Genomic DNA, 20,099 nt, shown 5'->3' with positions numbered 1-20,099 from the left:
CTCTTTCCCATCAAACTCAAAGATAAATGGGATCTTTTATCAGTCTAGATGTTGTATAATTGTACAACTGGTGTCCCAACATCAATGCGGGCTTTAGATTCTAAGAACTGCAACCTGAAGTTCACAGGCTTTATGGAAATTATCTGATCATAACGTCCTGAATCACAAACACAGCTTATCATTGTTGGAGATCCTCTTCATGAAGCTTTAGAGAGTGTGAGAAAGTACAACTTATTTGACCTTATAAAACTTTTTACAAACTATATAAAGCTTGTGTTGGAGTCAAACTCAGAATATATTATTTATGTTATGTAAACCTGCTATGGTGCAACAGTCAGAAGCAGTGGTATGTACAAAATTTGGGCATAAACAGCTCTGACATAAATGTGTAATTGCTGTTAGTACAGTATGAGGTTTGAGAGAATCTTCGGTGTCTAATGGGAAGGATCAAGCCATGAGGAATTTAAAATTCACAATGCTTTCTTTGAAACAAGCCTCTGGCATGCAAAAGGGCTTTGTGTTCCAAAACAGGTTACATCTTTGTTTAACCAGGAACACGGTTCTCTTTTAGTGTTAAGGATCACATGACATGTTGAAATGTTTTTACTGAATGACAAAAGTGGGTAGATGCCATGTATAAAATCTTTGCATATACTCACATTAACAATGACAGACAATGAAGCGTCATCTGCAAATATTGATACTCCTGACCCATAAAATGTTTTTCATCTTGCAAAATGCTGACTGACAGTTTTCTTCATTATTTTACCTACAAAATCAGCTGATCAACATTTTTATGGTTATCTGAAACAACACTGGCTAATATATATTGTACAAAGCAAACCAGCAAAGCAGTAGAAGCTACAGAATATAAATTAGCAATACTGCTATTAATCACATTTTGCAGAGCAGTCATATGTAGGCCGGCCGAGATAAAGTCAAATGTTAACAGCAGATGGCACTATCGTTAATGGATGTTAATCATTAAAATAATTTAAAAGTTGGCAAAATCTCACACAAAATATGTATGTATTTGGAGCGTTGTGATGTAACATAAGGTTGTGTGACGTCAGGTTTTCGTTCTGCTGTATGGAACACCTAAAAGAGCAGAACCAGAGGATCTGACAGTCTGGTGCAAGACCATGTAGTGCCTTATAGAATAATACAAATTTTACAATGAAAACTAACAAGCAACCGATGTAAAGACTTTAAGAATGTCGTAATATGTTTCCTCCTTCTGGTCTTAGTCAGAACTCATGCAGCAGAATTCTAGATTAATTGTATCTGACGGGTAATGTTCGACTCATGCAGCAGAATTCTGGATTAATTGTATCTGACGGGTAATGTTCTCTGGTAAATCAGAAAGGAAAGGATTACAGCCTGCATTAGTCGCTCAGTGTTACTAAGACAGAAATGGTCTTATGGTACAAAGTTGTAACACAGTGTAAATGTAAATGTAATTTTTAGGACAGGGTTGCAAATCTATCACCACAACATGTCTTTTCCCTCATACAGGGTCACAACAGTCATATGTGGTGTGTGGAGAAGCTTCTAATTTGGGGATGAGGGCTTAATGAGAGGAGGAGGAAACAACCTGCTGGTGAGAACGAGGGGGGGGGGGGGACAAAGCTTAGAGGACCTCTGATGTCACCCCAGCATCATCAGAGCAGCTTGTTGAAACTGAAGCGCCTCCCCTATGTTGCTTTTGTCCGACTCTTGTCAGGCCCATCCCTCCCTTATAATAATGAGCCCTTTGACATGTGATTAACTTCACAGTGACCTTTATTTATTTTGAGATGTTTGTTTTAATTCCAGAAGCACAGATGAAAATTCATTCAAAAGAAAAAAAAAAAGATGACCACAGAATTCTCAGTGAATTTTAGAAGTCATTCTAAATACCAGTTTCAAGGTGCACTTAGTAACGTTTATTCTGGAACTTTCAGCCACATCTCACAGTCTTCATCTGTGTTTGGGGTTAGTTTAGATTCAGTTGGACATCTGCTGATCAAGACTGTGAGAAATTATTAAAAGCTCTGGAGAAAAAAAAACTACTACTAAGTCCATATTAAATTAAAAATTTTTGTTCATGCTACATAATATCACTGTCTTCATCTCTTGTGTAGATTAAATTATTAAACACAACTTATCTAATACCACTTGGAAGAATTATTGTAATTAGCCTTTAGCCTATTAACATAATAAGTTAATGCACGTTTCCTCTTTACTCTCTGAATAGAAGGATTTAGGTTTCATCCTGAAATTTGACAGATTTGTCTCCCTTTCCCTCAAGACATGGCTTTGATCCTCTCAGCTAGGCAGGGGATATAGGAGTCCCTAAAGGGATGCCTGCCCCCTGATGGGAGAATCGTTTTTACCCCAGCTGTGATTTGCTTGTTCTGCAACATCTAATTCCAAATACCATTTCTGTCAAATCAATGTCTGGAATTTGTCTTATTAAGGCCAGCCTGGTTTCCTATAGCAAGCAGGGTGCTTTGACCCCCTGATGAGAGTGGTAAGTTTAGGCTGCCCCTTACAACAAAACAACACACCACTCCACAGCAGCATGACACTTCCTCAGCCAGCAAATGAGATGAAAGCTTTAAACCATGAAAACGGTGTTTGGAAAGGCTGCTGAAGCCCTGCTATCCCACCGGCACAGAATAAAGATGGGCTGTCCACCTGCAACAAAAGCGGAACACAACAGGGACTAACATCAAAGTGTGATTTGGTCAGGGGAAAACACCTATATGTTATACCCACAGAGAAAAACACAGGTGAGTTTCAGGTAATAGCACGCTGCGGTAAAGTGTTTCTAAGTTTTCCATATTGTGATACCTTTCATTAGATTGCATTAGGCACACTGTCACCTCTCAGCATGTTTCTGACGCCCTGTATCAGTTTACACCAACAGCAATGGCATCAAGATGTGTGTGTGTGTGTGTGTGTGTGTGTGTGTGTGTGTGTTAGATTAAGTCTCAAAATCACTGCTTGTGTAGCCTGGTAAATTTAAATACATTTGTATTAGCTTATTAAATGATATGCAATCCATACTATTGTATATTTATTGTAAGTTCACAGTTTGTGTTGTTTAATGAATTTAAGGAAGGACAGAGCGTCATTCAGTGAGACCATGTAGCCTGTAGCACCATACATGTGCTTAATTTAACTCAGCTTGATATTAACATCTGGCAAGCTGTGTGTCTTATCTTCAAATGTGCAGCTGGTAATAGGAAGATTTTGTCAACACCAGAGTTTTTGTTCTCTGTCCACAGGTGGATTTACTTGACTGTGTGCAACCTGATCACTTGTCGATCTGAGGAAAACTACAAAGGACAAGCTTAAGTTGATAAGCTGTGAAATTCTGCAAACAAGGACCTTTTTGTATCATTGTGTCCTTGAAAGCAAAACTGAAAGGACAAAACCTAAGTTCACAATCAATTAAATATTAATAAAAAAACCTAAATTATGAATCCTTTTGTGTTTTGGAAAACTGCCCTTATATTTATGAAAGAATGTAGTTAAGAAAATAGAAAAACTGGAGGTATTTAAAATTATGACTGGTGGTAATTTCATTTTAAATTAACAGTGTAACAAATAAACCAGCAACAATAAGTTGTATTGATTAATTCATTTTTAAAGTCAGACATTTTTCAGTCTATGTTTGGCCAAAGAACCAGAATTCTGACATCAGTTAACATGAATGAAAGTTCAAAGTTGTTCTTAGCACAGGAAAACAGATGTCTGCTGGATATTAAAGAAATGTTCCTGATCTCAGTGTGAAATTTTGTCACTTTAGGAGCCAACTGTGTCGGGTAATCAGATTTCGCCATGCACATAAATGTTTTGTAAAGGTGTGGGAGTCAGAATGCAGCACGTTCCCCACTGTAAGTAGTGTGTAGGTGCATCAGTAGAGGCATGCGATAACAATAATCAAACAGTGCTAATCCACATTTATTTAAACTTTACATTCAATTGTGATTCGAGTTTACTGCATCAAAATATTCTGTGTAGTTCAATAACAAATGTAGGCATTGCACACTGTAAGCATCTATGTCCTCAGTTATCCTCTGAATAAATTCTGCTGAACGCTGATGAGCAGCACTTTCCATCTATCGCAGTATGTGTGATGTCATGACTTGGAAGTAAGTGAACAAAATGCAAAATGTGATTTTGAGTTTTGCAGGCGACACAAGAGAGACCCCAGGCTCATGAATAATTTACAGCTGTGAGAATAATAATGGTAGATAAAACTAAGTGTAAGCAGGCTCATCAGAATCAGGAGCGCATGTAGAGTACATCTCATCACCTTCTACATCAACATGTGACAAAAATTATGCCGCTGCACAATACAACAACAATCAAAACAGTCACTACCACTTGTTTTTCTTTGCTTCTGCAAGTAACAGCTGACTCCTGCCAGTTTGGCCACTATTGTGCACATATCTAAAACCGAGAGAAAGATTGTTCCACACAGTTTTGATTCACACTCTCAGCTCCCAGCATGCCCATATTGCTTCCACCTGACTGTGCTCTTTGGTCAGTCGCCTGTGCCTAAGTGACCGTATATTGGTCTGGGCACCCATTCAGCGGTTCTATTTTCTAGGTGATTGACTCTGAAAAACTAACATCATAATCCCCAAATGTTTCCCCTGTGCTTGAGGAAGGGTCGGCATTGTTGCAATGTGTGTCATGCTGGGCAGTAAGAGAGGTGGGAGGAGCAGGGTTTTAACAGGTGGGGAGATACGTCAGGAACAGGATGGACCAGATCTGCCCGAGGTGTCCTGTCACTCTGTCATAACATGGACACAGTTCCCCCCTGGTTTAAACTTTTGTTGAGACAATAGAAATAGTCATTAAATGATTTTAGAGCACTGTTTGGTCATCTAGAATCTTAGGGTCAGTGTTATTCTCTAGCACCCTCACCTTAATAAGAACAAAGGGTAAAAGCATACGCAGTGTGCTAACATTTAACTTTAGTTCCATATTGTTGTACTCAACTCCCATTATTATTCTAAAATGTACACCCTTGTCTTTGAGCCTTCTATCTCAAAAAACTGACATTTTGGTGGCACTAGACAAAAGGCAGAAGGATTCCTACAAAAAACATTCATGGCAATCCACTAAATAGTTTGCCGAGATATTCCAGTTACGGACCAACGAGCTGACTGACAAACCATCCACAGAGCCAACCAGCCCCTTTCAGTGCCACAGGTTATCTTTTAAAATCAATACATGCCAGTCAAAAGGAATGCGACTGATGGACACATTTACAGACCATTACTCACCAATACGTCGCTTAAGTCAAAGAGCCTAAAGTGACAGATGAGTGCTACACTTTTCACAACAAAACAAACAAGTTTGTCTCTGTTCAGTAGCACCTTAGTTCATCTTTGAGATCTGTGACTAGTCAACTTGTCAAGTCGAGTCAGATTTGTTTTCATCTCCTTTACTTGTTAACAATCAACGCAAGAAGATGAGTTACTGTGAAATCACAGAGGAAAATATGGAATATTCAACACAGCTTTTCTATGAGACGTAGCAGTTTGAGCAACCCATCCAGATACATTTATCTCCTTAATGAGCTCCCCTCCCCTCTTCATCTTGGATGAAATGAGCAATGCCATGAGCAATGGCAGTGATTCTATCATGCTTCATTACAATTGGCTGCAGATAAGGACCACCACCCACATTAGCACGCAGGTAATTATTTGGATTTCCGCGAGCAGGTGGTGATGGAAGCAGGAAAGTCCGTGATGAGACTCCAGAGTATCTCCAGATAAACATCAGGGACTTGGAAGCACACTGACAACAGCGCCTGCTACGCTCACTGGGAGCCCCCATATCTCTCCCTAACCATACGGTCATTACACACTGCATGTTGTAGAAAATATCGTTATATCTGCCAAGAGGCTGGAGGCATACTGAACTCTGCTCTGAATTATGACTCGTACCTGCATAGAAATAAAGTGATTTCTGTCAAATGAGACCAACAGCACTGATGGAAGAAAATAGGAAAATAATGAACTATTGGTTTATAGAAGTAAACTGCACTGACAACCATTAAATAACATGTTTAACATCAAGTGAACAAAATGCATGGGCACTGGATTGTATGGCAGATTATACAACATCATATTAAAAGCACAAAAGAAAAAGACACTATCTTGTAAGATGCTACATTTATACATACATAAAATATGTTCATATTTGCCATGACAATGTTTTATATCAGGGTTTTGTTTTTGTTAGATTGAATCTAAAGCTAATCTAACAAATGTTTACTGTACATGACAAATTCGTGGTGACTCTAGGAGTGAGTGTGGTTGTCTGTCTCTAATTGTCAGCTCTGTGATAGACTGGAGACCTGTTCAGAATAAGCAGTATAGATAATGGATGGATGGCAAATCCCTGGACAATATTCATCTGTCTTTGCAGGTCTCCTCAGCTCTGCAGAATGTTTTAGTGTCTTTCAACTCAGTGTTTTGGTTTCACAGCCTGCAACCTTACAGGTTACCGCTGTTTTCAGCATGAAAGCAATGATGCACCCACTGTCGCCTGCAAAGCACCAAAAACAGACAAAGTTAGCGACTAGCTAATAAACAGGTGTTCACTTACTGTTCCACTAGTCAGTGATGAATGAACTGAATTAAATTACTTGAATTGGCAACATAATTCCTGACCGACATATCAGATAAGCCAATGTTAACTAAGACATTTGCCTTGTCAATTAACAGCATGTCAGTGTTTCTGCATTGCCTGCAAGTTGCTGCATCATCCAACATAAGTTTAGAAGAATAAGTTTAGTTGGTTTACTTATGGTTATGTAAAATTCTTTTACTCAATAGACAATTTTACATTACATTTGCTTGTGCAGTAGACAATACTTTGACTTCCAAAATGCACGTTTTTTGTGCACAAAAAGTCACCACCATAACAACTTTCCTAGCCTGGCTACTTATTAAAAAGGTGAAAAAGTGTTGCTCTATCTTGTTGGCAGATGTTGCACATACGTGACGAATCCGTCTTCCCCTTAATCATCCCATCTCCTCTGTCTCTCTCTCTTTCTGGCTTTTGCTGCTTTTGTATGGAGGTTTCAAGTCATCGCAGATAAGCTACGCTTTCGCACTGTTAATCAGATCATCCCGACAATCTGCTCCCCTGCCACATGCATAGTTTGGCATGGTGTTTTCCTATGAGACATTCACTTCAGGTCTAATCCCCTTAAGATATCAACTCCTCAGGAGTGACGGAGAGTGGCAGGCAGCTGTGGATGAGTTGCCACAGAAGGATTATGATTGTATGATGCGATGTTGGAGAAAAGGGTCAAAGCGGCTTACTGATAGATAAAAAATAGATAAATAAAAAAAAATGTCCTTTTTTAAAAACTCTTGCATTTATTGACTTCCATTTGATTAATCCAGAGAAACTTTGCTTGTTAACCAGGGGAGCTAGCTTCATATTCCTGTACTGAAGTAATGTTGAGGGATCAGTTCTTTGCTCGAAAGTCACAACTTGACAGCAGGACAATGACATCCCATAAAATAAACTGATCTCTGCTGGTCATAAAACGCCCCAAATTATGTTATAATACCAGTAGAACTGCATATTGGGAACAGAATATTAATAAAAAGTTTTAAACGATAAGAAAAAAAAACATAATAGAGGATAATTTTGAATTTGTGGCAAAAAAGTACAGCTTCAATTACCCAGGGATGTGTGAAAACAGCTCCTTCGGGGCATCGGTCCTACCTCTTGCCTTCAGTCATTAATTAGATCTAATCAACACCGCAGGGAAAAGTTACTGTCACGACTAATTAGCCAAAATGGAGCTTTTGTAATGGGAAACAAATGAACAACAACAGTTAACTATACCAGACTGCTCTGTGCTTTATGACTCATTCAGTCTCAGTGGAAGAGATTTTTGGAGCAGCACGGTTCAGAATTATATTAACACTTCATTACTGCTTTGAGGAAATGTCTGAAGCTTAGATGCACTAATAGGTTTTGAGCGATAAAATGGTATTGAATGGTTCTGTCTGTGAAGCATGTTTTGAAAATCATGTATTTTATCATTGCGCTGAATACAAAAGAAATTTTTTGTTAATTCTTAGGCAGGAGATAAATACACACACAAACACACACACACACACGCCCTGCTATTGTAAGCACTGTGCATGCTTCCCTTCAACCCCAAGCCTCAGAGGTCATGAGAAATGTTGACTTAATCCTTTCTTCGTCCCTGCACTACCACTGAGAGTCAAGGCAGGGAGTAAAAGAAGGAACCTTTGTTTCTCTCACATTGCTGCAAACAAAAGGGGCTGGGAGTGGGAAAACGTACACACACCACTGCAATTAAGAGCTTAGAGTTCACCTTCTCTGCACAAAACCCTCTGCCACCGTGGAGTGGAGAGGAAACGTCAAGATTAGGTGGGAAGTGCTGCGAGGATATCAGAAAAACATGTGAGAATGAAGAGGTCTGTCACAGAATATTAGTTACAGGATGCTGGAGGACAGTCACCTTACACCCTGTGGAAAAGTAATTGTGGAGAATTTGATAACTACTGATGACAATTAAGCAGTTTAACTGGGCTGGAGGTTTACACCACAGTCACACACATCATGAACAAGCCTCTGTTTGTTTGCCCATATGTTGGATCGAGCAATTAATACATGGACAGCTGCTAAGGAAGAGAAGGTGTTAAGTTGTCATGGGAAACATAACAGTCAGTGGCACTGAAATTTTAAGCAATCAGTTAAATATACAGTAAAATGAAACTGGAAATAAAACTGGAGGTGCTGCCTCTGCTGAGACATTTCAGTCATCTGAACTTTGCTGAAAATGCCACCTCCATTAAAACAAAATTGGGTCAAAAGCACTAACTGCAAATTAAAATCAGCCAAAGGTGATGAGATGATTGTAATTAACATCTCTTCAATCAAGCAGGAATTATAGCTTCATGTTTTACTGTTATTGCTGAACTCTGAGCACCTACTTAGGTGGTAAAGTAGGACTAGTACTGTTTTAAAGGACCATATATATAGATATACAATTAGTGTTTGGGAGTTTAAGTGCTTTTTCACTTGGCATATAGTCAGTGGACTGCCAATAGCAGATGGATGTATTTATATTAAAATGCAAAGCAATTATTAAACTAACAGGCATTAAAAATTGTGTAACTTAACTAAACCACAGCGTGGAGTCTGCTGAAGACATGAATCAGGCTACCAACCACCGAGTTTGCTGTCTGACTGGTACAGGAGCAAATCTGCTGAGCCCCAAATCTCCAAAGCGATTTCTTTGACATTCTTCAGCACACAAGCTGCAGTTTGGCTTGTATGGGAAATGTCATGGGGGGGCAGGTCTGTATGGAAGCTGGAGTCAGCAGCAGCCTAGTCGACTATACAGGTTTGTAGCGCTGAACAGCCTCAGCAGCATGCATACTTTCATACAGTATAGATAAATAAGAAATTTATTTTATTTTTAAAATGTATTTTCTTAAATATCCTGTAGTCAGCCCTTTTAAACAGCAACTATTTCTTGGCTTTGTGTGCACAAACAGAAACTGCTTCCTTTACAGAGCTGCAGGAAGATGATTGCTGAAACCTTCATACTTAAGAGCCACAGATTTCTCAGCTTCATTACTAGAGTTGCACTGAATCTTGAATAAGTTCAGCTGGTCTTTCCCCACTGAGAGACATAATAACTGCTGATATTTACTCTATTTATCTACAGAGCTCAAGGTGGGAAATCGCATCTTTGCTGCTCTGAAACTATGGCTCATAGTGAACTCACTCTGATAAATAGGTTACATGTCAGGAAACTGATTTTACTGTGCATCCATCCATCTATTATCTATACCGCTTATTCCTGAACAGGGTCACGGGGGAGCTGGAGCCAAACCCAGCTGACATTGGGTGAGAGGCAGCGTCCACCCTGGACAAGTCGTTTGTCTATCACAGGGCCGACATGTAGACAAACAACCACACACAACCACACACACTCCTACGGGCAATTGAGAATCACCACTCAACCTAAGCTGCATATCTTTGGACTGTGGGAGGAAGCTGGAGCACCCAGAGAGAACCCATGCAGACACAGGGAGAACATGCAAACTCCACACAGAAAGGCCCCGGGTCAGCCTGGGCTCCAACCCAGAACCTCCTTGCTGTAAGGCAACAGCACTAGCCACAGTGCCAATGTGCTGTCCCATGTTATATTACCTTATTGACTTTGTCAGTGTAACAGGAATACATACCTGACCTACTGACCTTTCCTCTAGCACTACCATCAGGTCAAGATTTCCACTTGAGGGAGAATAAATATCAAATTTAAATTATATTCCCGAAGATTGAACATGCCGTCCTGGCTGTTGCACAGCCAGGTTTTATCACCAGTTACTTTCAGTCAAGGACTGGAAGTGCAACAACACATGGAAGTACAGAAATAGCTACATGATGGTTGCATGCATGGTGCACTGTGTGTAGGCTGTACCAGGGTTGTGTCGAGGGCCTGCACTGTGCGGCGCCTGGTCCAGGATCATTTATAAACACACCATGCTGGTAGCCCCGGAGCAAGCAGCTGAGGTCCTGTCCTGTGGTGGGTGGCAGCACCAGTCCCAGCAGAGGCTGTAGGATGTAGGCCAAGCCAAGTGTGTAATCCCCCTCTCAGAGCTGGAATGCACTGTTGATGCAGGAAATAAATACAGAAAGGTGAACAGCTGAATAGGGAAGATAGGGGAGAGGCTGATTCCAAGAAGACAGCCAACAATTAAGGATTTGTTTTTAACCTGGATTATATTGTAATTTTTGAGGATTGCAATTTTTATTATGGATTGAAGAAGTTTTAACAATGTTGTGACTTTTCTGTAAGACATTGAAATCGTCAAACCGTGCAGAAAATAATTATTTATATGAATAATAAAGCCTCTCCTGATGAATTAAATCATTTTACTCTTGCTATTGTGATGTTCTTCCAAAAGCCAAATCTCACTACCAAATGGACTTGCTCTAATTCTTTAAATTCTCTGCATAAATCACTGTATTTATATGTGCTGGACCGCTGAGCTCCTGTTTCATTTGAGAAGACGTATTCTGCCTTCCACTGGCACTCACAAAGTGCTTTAGGTCATTCTTTCCTAATTTTGGGTCAATTATATCATTTCCCCGCTGTGAAACAGTGTTTCTCATTCAGCATAATGTGCAGGCTATTTGTCAACGCTGTGTCATGTGCTCGCCTCATAACTATTTGTATACAGTGTGAATGAATGCTCGCTTTCTCTACAGTCTGAGGCTCAGTTGAAAGTCAAATATTGCCTCAATGCTGAAACTCAATAATATTGACTTGCACTTAGTCTCCAGAGGAAACGAGGATATATTTAGGACAGGATTGTGTTTTTTCTTACAGTATGTATGCATCTAGGCTTTTCTTGACTGCAGACAGCTGTTGCAAGCAGTGGTAAGATCAGTCTGGATGGAAGGCAGCTGAAGTCACTATCAAATGCCAACCAAACCTAGTAGAAGATGAAGACTTAGATTTTGTTGTAATGACAATCTTAGGAGTCTGCTTTTAAATACTTGTGCAAACGTGTGACATTTACTGTACGAATAAATAGTGCTCATACTTCAGAGTGGGTGTGAACTTAATTGAGGCAAAGGGTTGAGTCCCAAAAGTGCAACTCCTGTAGCTGAGAACTCATAGCATGAACAGGAGACTCTCCACTGGGCTCCTAATAAGGATGTGCAGTGAACAGCAACTATGTCAGGCGTCCACTAGATGGAGCACTACACCAAATACTGTGTAAAAAAGGGGATTATACCAAAAAGAATACTGTGTAAATGGGTGAATGTTTTTGTGTTTTGTCTCTTTGTTTTCATTTATTTTTACTGTATTTGTCTCATTTCAGTTGTATAGGGTTAGGGTTACAAGGGGATACGAGCTTGAGCCATTCTGTGCGAATAGTGTAGAAAATGTATAAAACTTTGGTCACAAACAAATCAAGAGGTTTGAAAGATATTTTATAACTGGGGCAAATATGTATTCAGTAGAATTCTGGAAGGTCAGTTAGGTTCTGGTGCAACATATTCATTTGTGCACTTTTGTTTCAATAAACGTCTTCATAAAATAACACACCTGAGCAAAGAAAATAAAAATATATCAGCATTATTGGATACAACTAGAGGCAAAAGAGACACCATGTTTTCTGTATTTTGGATGAATTGTTCCTTTAAATGTCTCCAACAGCAGGACTACCTTACTTGACCATAATGTTGACTGTCTCAAAACAACATGCTAGAACTGAGTTTGGTAATAGAAAGTATCTCAAAGTAGCACAAGAATAATGACCCATAACTGGAAATGTATTCGATTTTATGTGTTTTTTACCCGCTGGGAAATAAGTCAATTTGCCCTAATGGTTCTTTTATATTAAATAGTCTGTAACAATAAAGCAATTGAATGTCTAACATGAGTCTAATATTGGGGTTATTCTTAATACATTTCAGCAACAGCTGAATCTGTGCAGTGATTACATTTAATGAGCACTTTATAACTTCATAATTGCTGCCTTGATAAAGAGGTTTCTGAGGAGATATCACATTATCACACACTGCGTGACTCTGGTCTGACCACGTGATGACAGCAGGGTCTTGTGCTCTCATGTGGTCTGAATAGAACAAGGGAAATGAGGGTTTCAGACATGATAGATCTGAAGAAATGTTGTGGAGAATGCCATTCATTCTGTGGTAAACACGCTCCTGAGGTTTCCTTCTTTGTCTTTATGAAGAGAAATGGAAAGTGTGTCTGCACTGAGCTTCTCTGGTCACAAGAGGGAGACATCTGTCTAATATTACCTTACACCTGCACCACATACACTTCATTCAGTAGGAAAGCTGGAATGCCTTGACCAGTGAAAATGCTATTTAATTGTGGTTTAACACTCTTTTGGGTTAAGATCAAGGAATTTTAGGGCAAAAAAGAGGCTCCTGTTTGATAGAGAGGCTGCTGCATGGTTAAAATATTGGGATACCACTTTGTTCAGCAAGGTCCTGGTACTTATGTGAATTCTATGTTTTATAAACGAATAGAGCAGATTATCATTAAGACAGGGGGAGTTCTACGATGTTTATATAGAGGTTGGACCAAAGTATGGAAGCCTATTTCTGCTAAGAAGGGAAAAACATGAGCTGTATACACTCTTATAGAAAGTCAGATATTTTGACAAATGAAAAAAAAAGCCAGATAAAAAGTTCAACTTTTGACTCAGCTTTTAATTTTTATCATGACTGACTATTTTTTACTTTTTCTGGCATGAAGTGGCTTGTGTCACAAAATATGCAGAAAAACATGGTTTCTGTGCACTGGTGTTTCAGCTCATCACATCAGACAAATGTGTTTAAACACAAAACAAAACTTTTAATGACTTACTTGGTATCATTAATATAGATGACAGACGTCTGTTAAGTTATGTGATCATATCAGTATTATTTCAGTATGAACCAGTGCCTATCCCTAGAGTGTGTCTCTTTTTTAGGGGATTCACAAAAGCCACTGTAAAATATAAAATGGACCAGAAAATCTCATCTGAACACAGCTGATAACTAATAAACAGGGATGGTCTTATCATCCCTAGAGATCCATCCAGATCCGACAGCTAGATGGTGCCGTCAATTGATTGCAGCCTCCCACTGAGACCTGAGTTGCTCTGTCTTTCATGGAGATACAAGCCCAGTGTGCACAAAGCTAATCTGGCAGAGGCAGGGCTGCTTTAAACACTAGTTTGCTCCTGAACCTGCCATGAGGAGTGAAGTCCTCTGAGACACCTGAGATGATGTAAGGCTCTAGGACTGTGAGCCTGCAATTTAGTGCAAGAAAAAAAACCTGTGTTGGTCTCCTTTCTTTGTGTTTGGATCTACAAAGGTGACTTTTGTGCTTTCAGTTTGTATGTTAGCAATACTTTTAGTAAGACTGTAATTGTGTCCAATATTATAGACTATACTGGATGTGTTTTTTTGACAAAACACCCATTCAGCATATTTCTGCACAATGTTACGGTGGCCTCTGACAGCTCAACGCACTGCAACGTCAAACACATGCAAATCGTCAAAATACATGAAAAAACACCTTTACTGGCTGCGACACTAACATGAAGCATACTTAACACATCTGTATTTATAAACCAATAACAGAATATGTATTATTGTGAAAACGAGTCATTCTTCATGACCTTTTTTAAATGATATGTTTGCATTTTTACTTATTTAACATTTTGAATGCAGGACTTTTACTTGAAACTGTATTTCAACACTGTGGTATTGCTACTTTTAGTTAAGTAAAAGATCTGAGTACTTCTTACTAGTTACTAGTAATCTAATAATATTTGTGACTCCTCCTTTTTTGTAAAAAAAAAAAAGATATTATTAGCTAAAACATGCTTTCTTATTGTAGATGAATCTTTATTGTATATAAAATTGTTAAAATGATCTCAACTGTGGCCAACTACACCACTGAGTGAAAGAAAGTCACCTTCGGCTTTTCCCCTTTAGGGGTCGCCACAGCGAATCGTCACACTGACGACTCGCATTTTGACATTTGGCATGTGTTTTACGCCGGATGTCCTTCCTGATGCAACCCTGAGTTGAACTACACCACTGAGTGCTTCTTATATAATACATCAATAGGTACAGTGTGAGCCAACAATATACTAATAAAACACTGAAACTGACATTGGCAAAGTAGAGTACTTCTACTTTATGTGCACTTTTTGCCAGTATTCTGCCTTTACTCAAAATATTTTGATGCTTCCACTGCGGAGCTGCTACTTCCAAGTGAAGAATCTTTTGCCACCGACTGTGAGAACAGTGTCCTGCACTGTACACGGATGCTGCACCGTTATCTCATCACCACAGGGCAGCGCTGTGGTGCTCTTTATTTCCTCTCATAAAAAGACTATGATGTCATCCTCAGCCAAGTTATTATATGACGCACACCCTATTATTTCAGACAGACACACACATCTACACAACTATTAGATCTTAGCTCAGATTATTAAAACAATAATTTCTACACTCATCTGGAATCAAAGTAGACTATAGCAACATGGAACCAGTGAGCAACAGGAAAGCAATGGGAGAGTTAGCCTTTTCAGTGTTTTGATTGCTGTGAGACTGAGGGTGAGGGGGCCCACCCAAGGGAGGTGGAAGCTATGGATGAGAGAGGAGGAGGAGGAAAAACAGTGACAGAGAAAAGACTGCACGGCAGGGCTAGAGGAGCGCAGAAAGGACAGGGCAGGAAGAAAAGACTCCTCAGTCTCCTCAAATTCACTGAGTCATTCTGAAGTCATCAGCTTATCTGGAAGAGCAACAATCACAAAAGACACCAACAGCGCGGTGGGCAGTACTGTATTTCCAAGAAGAACCCCCCCCCCACACACACACACACACACACACACACACCCTTTGGCCAATCACTATTCTGACAATGACTGTGCACACTTTGGCAGACACTGTGCAGGCTGCTGAGTGATGAGTCACCGGTTACTCAGTGCTGAATACTGAACCTGAGCATTCTCAAATGTCTAGAGAGTGGGGACTTATTTAGGATTTATGGAGATGTTGAAGATGTCTGATGATAATTAACAGGACAGAACGAGGGAGGGGTCTTTTTATGCACTGGACCTTGTTAGACAGGAGAAAGTGGGGAGATATTTGCAGCTACATGACCACTAAATCAAAACTCTGTGTCATCAGGAGAGTCCAACATATTTCTTCTCTGCTAGGAGCTAATAAGCAGACTCAAATATCTAGACCTATTTTTAACCAAATCAAATATCTGCTGAACAGACTGCCATCAGTCTATGCTGTCTGGAAAGGCTGTGATTACAACATTTAGTTAATGGGCTGGCACAAATATTTAACATTTATCATAATTCCCAGACATACAGTATCTAATGACTGGTGATACCCTGATAGATTAGTAGAATTAGTCTGTGAGTAGTTTGGTAAATTTGAGGCACACGTTTGCATTTTCCACAGGATGTGTGTGTAAGAATGTGTTGATGAGTTCTTGATGGTTCCTCTAGTGCAAACATCAGGTCAAAATTTAATTGGCTGATGACCAAATACCAGCAAAATTAAGCCATTCCCTATCAGCCTCAGCTGGATTTTGTGTTTATTGGTCATTAGCAACTGAAATAAGATTGTTACTGTGGTAAACAACATTAAAGCATTAAAGTGTTAGCATACGCTTAACTTTAGCATGTTAGCCTTGACATTTTGAGCATGTTAGCATTTAGCTCATAACACCACGCTACCTACAGCCAATGGTGCCCCCAAGGGGTGGTCGGGGGGGGGCCATGGCCACCATCTTAAAATTGCTGGCCACTCCACTGGCACCCCCCATTTGACAAGTCCCAGTCATTCTAATTGTTTGCAATACAAGCTGTTAAAAATTTGGCATACATTTAAGATGTAACACATCTTGAGTTGAAGTTTGAACAGAGCATTCTCAAGCAAGGAAATTAGGTGTTTTTTTAAATAAAACTATTGAAATGGGACACAATGTTGGTTTTTTTAATTAAAACTTCAAATCACTGAAAACATAAGTAATAAACTGAGTATGGTGTGTGTTATTTTGTAATCAACTACACAGACATTTTGGCATATGCCATTCACTGTGCCTGAGTAATGAAGAAAGCTGGGAGGTTGAAGATTTTAAATTTACTTGCATTTTAGATCATTTGAAGAGAAAATGTAGATACTCTTTAGCATAGACACTTCTACAGCTGCAGCTGGAAAAGGGATGACTGAAAGGAGACAGAAACACCTTTTTAATGGACTTGTTAACAGGAGTATCACCATTACAAAGTGTTGCCAGTTGGGCATATGCATTCATGCACCCAGATGAATATCTTTCCTATGCCTGCACACACGTACACACAAGCACTTTTCACCCCCACTTTGCTCTGACACCCTGTGTGAATAGCCCCAGGCATGACGAGTGCATGTCATGTGAGAAGCCGGTGTGTGCCACCTGGTGTGACTGAGCAGACAGAAAAGAGCGGAGGCAGTAAAGAGAGAAACTAAATTGGCTGTGGCCTCAGGAGTAGCTTGTCCCTGAGATAGGTGGGCTATTCTTATAGAGGGCAGAGAGAGGTCTCCAGCTCCCCTGCTACACAAACCACTTTATAGGATTCCACATCATGTTTTGATGGCCTCCCAGGATTGCAGGGGAGGTGTTATTCAATGACAAGAGTCAGAAAAAGAGGAAACGAGCTTGATGCAGGTAGATTTCTAAGACAACTTCTAAGTGCATTCCCAATGTCAAAATCTAGACAACATTGTCTTCAAGTATGGAGCCAAAAAATTGACTACAGGGACCAGTCAGTTGGTAATTTAAAAAAAGAAGAGTTTTCTCTAATCGGCTGACAAAGCTATTTTTGTCTTCTCTTTATTTTTCATAGTAATTTTATTTTTCTACACAAACATGTGTATTATTATATTTATAATTTAATATAATTTACATATTTTATTTATTTATTTACTTTAATTGTATTTTTTACAATTTATTTTCTTCCCCTACTCTGTTTTTATGAGTGTTTCTGTGAATGTCCAGGGCAAAGATCCTAGCTGTGCATACATTTATTTGTGTATCAGGAGAGCATTCAAAGGGAGAGTGCATGTACATGTGCATCCATAGCTAGCTAGCTTAACAGGAAACATTGGTGGCTAACTGGGAGGCGTTCAAAGGATCACTAAAGGGTGAAACAGGCTGAGACACTTTATGCTGGGTTTTCCTTTCATTTGACACATGGCTGTTATACTATATAAAAAGATGGACCATACTCACCAAAACTGCTGTATTTTCATTGCCATTTCATTGTTTTAACCATTTTAACAAACATCAGCTGACCTAGAGACCTACGTGCACACAAATATATAAAAATAAACGACAAACTCATAATGAACATGTTTGTTAGAAAAACATACCTTGTTTTCCATAATATTTGTTAATGTCTCTCCAGCTGCTCCACCTTCCCTTCAGAAAACTCCTGTCATCATCAGGAGAGCGGTGACCTAGGTGCATGAACTTCGGTCTCAGCTGAACAGGGGAGATGCAAGCAAACTCTGCTTCTACCTACAACCATTAGGTAATCAGAGATATCAAGTTACAGTAACCACACAGCGCATAATAAAATAACTATGCATTTACTTATGGATGTAATTTAACAACACTGGCATCATAACTGGTCATGGACAAAAATGATGACACCCCTGCATTTCTGTCAGATAATGCACCGCTTCTCCCAGATAACTGTTCACAAATTCTTTGGTATTCTCATGTTTATTTCTTTTATTTGCATTGGAACAACACAAAACAACAGAGAAAAAAGGCCAAATCTGATCCATTCCACACAGAACTCCAAAAATGGACTAGACAGAATTATTGATACCTTTTCAAAATCATCAGAGATAGTTATATTTCAAGCATGTGATGCTCCTTTAATTCAAAAAGAAACTCGCCTATAGCAATCACAGGTGCTTGTAATATAGAAATCACACTTGCAACCGGTTAAAATTGAGAAACATGGACTCAACCTTTGTGTAGTGTGGACCACACTGAGCAAGAAAAAGGAAAGAAGAGTAAAGAATTGTCTGAGGATTTGAGAACCACAACACTGGAAAAACATGGACAATTTCAAGGCTACAAATCCATCTCCAGAGATCCTGCTGTTCCTGTGTCCACTGTGCGCATCATTGTCAAGAAGAGTTCTGAAGTGGCCAGCAACGAGTCCAGATCTAAATCCCATAGAGCACCTGTGGAGCAATCTCAAAACAGCAGCTGGGAGAAGGCGCTCTTTAAATCTGAGAGACCTGGAGCAATTGGCAAAAGTAAAGTGGTCCAAAATTCCAGTATAGAGGTGTGTCCAAAGGGTGTGCTACCAAATATTAAATTAAGGGTGTCAATAATCTATCCAGTCCAAATAAACATGAAAACAGCAAAGAATTTGTGATTGTGACAAATTTCAGAGAGAAATGGTGTGAATATTTTTGGCCATGACTGTAAATGAACTTGATATTGGTATTGTTAAATGCATATCGTCATCTAAGGAGGTCTAACTTTGTACTGGTTACTGCCACGTACTGCAACCTGACAAATTGAAGGGACACATGCAAATACAATAAAATTACTCTTCTCTGTCTGCCACAGCCTGTCTGCCCTGTAAAGCACATATTTTGTACTCTTCAGGAAATATGAGATAAAATAATCCTTTGTCATTGTAACACATAGAATAAAAAATGTAGAACACACCCGTTTAAGAAGCATAGTTCATGATAATCTTGTCCTGCTCACCAACATCCACAGTTCTACCTTCTTCTTCTGTTGTTAATCAAGAAGCTCTGTTCTTCTTTGTGCCCTTTTTTGAACTGTGATTCCCATCATCCCACATTCCTGGCCAGTTTCTGAGCATGCACACAGTAGGCAAATCACTCTTCCACCAGTTGCTTTTGTGGATTAGTAAAGCTATTTCAAATTTATTAATTAATTTGAAGGTACAAGGACTTAACCACTCACAGAGTTCAGTTTAAAAACATTTCATGGAAAGCTTAATAAAGCATTTTGTCAAACATAAAAAAAAGCAATCTAACATTTTAATGGATTTTGAAAAGGTTTAATGCATTTCCCACATTTTCAATTAAAAGGGAAAATGAGTGATTGTAGGTACACAACTAACACCTTAATTTAGATTTAACACACTTTGTCTGCTTTCAACGGACAAATCAAGGAATAATTAGTGACATTTTAAGATGCTCCTTTCATGGTGTGATTAGAGGCAGACGGAATGACCGAGTGAGGGTGCAGGGAGTACACTCCCTTTAGGATAACAATTTTACTTTACACAGTTTTCACCACATTGTCTGTTAAAATGACCAAAGGTTCATGTTAGTGTAGCTACATGTTAATGATCTCACCTGTGCTGTGAAATCAACTCCTGACCAAAAACCAAGAAAGTTACTGTACAGGCCTGTACTTTTTAATTTTTTTGTCAAAGATCCAGGTGTTTTCTAACACCTGGATCTTTTCTTACAGGTTAATTCTTTTG

At 39.3% G+C, this 20,099-nt stretch overlaps 1 long non-coding RNA gene across 1 annotated transcript; it reads right to left on the bottom strand.

Annotated features, from left to right (window-relative positions):
• Positions 1-2,137: 2,137 nt before the first annotated feature.
• Positions 2,138-19,373, bottom strand: LOC109966523 (uncharacterized). The gene is made up of 4 exons (XR_002275783.1): positions 19,307-19,373; positions 17,983-18,130; positions 10,493-10,681; positions 2,138-2,679 (listed from the first exon to the last, which is right to left on the bottom strand). It is a non-coding gene; the product is annotated as an uncharacterized LOC109966523 (long non-coding RNA).
• Between the last annotated feature and the right edge of the window lie 726 nt (positions 19,374-20,099).

This window comes from Monopterus albus, unplaced genomic scaffold (assembly GCF_001952655.1).
Source record: "Monopterus albus unplaced genomic scaffold, M_albus_1.0 scaffold113.1, whole genome shotgun sequence".
NCBI classification, from domain to species: Eukaryota; Metazoa; Chordata; class Actinopteri; order Synbranchiformes; family Synbranchidae; genus Monopterus; species Monopterus albus.
This window is presented reverse-complemented; position numbering and strand designations above follow the sequence as displayed.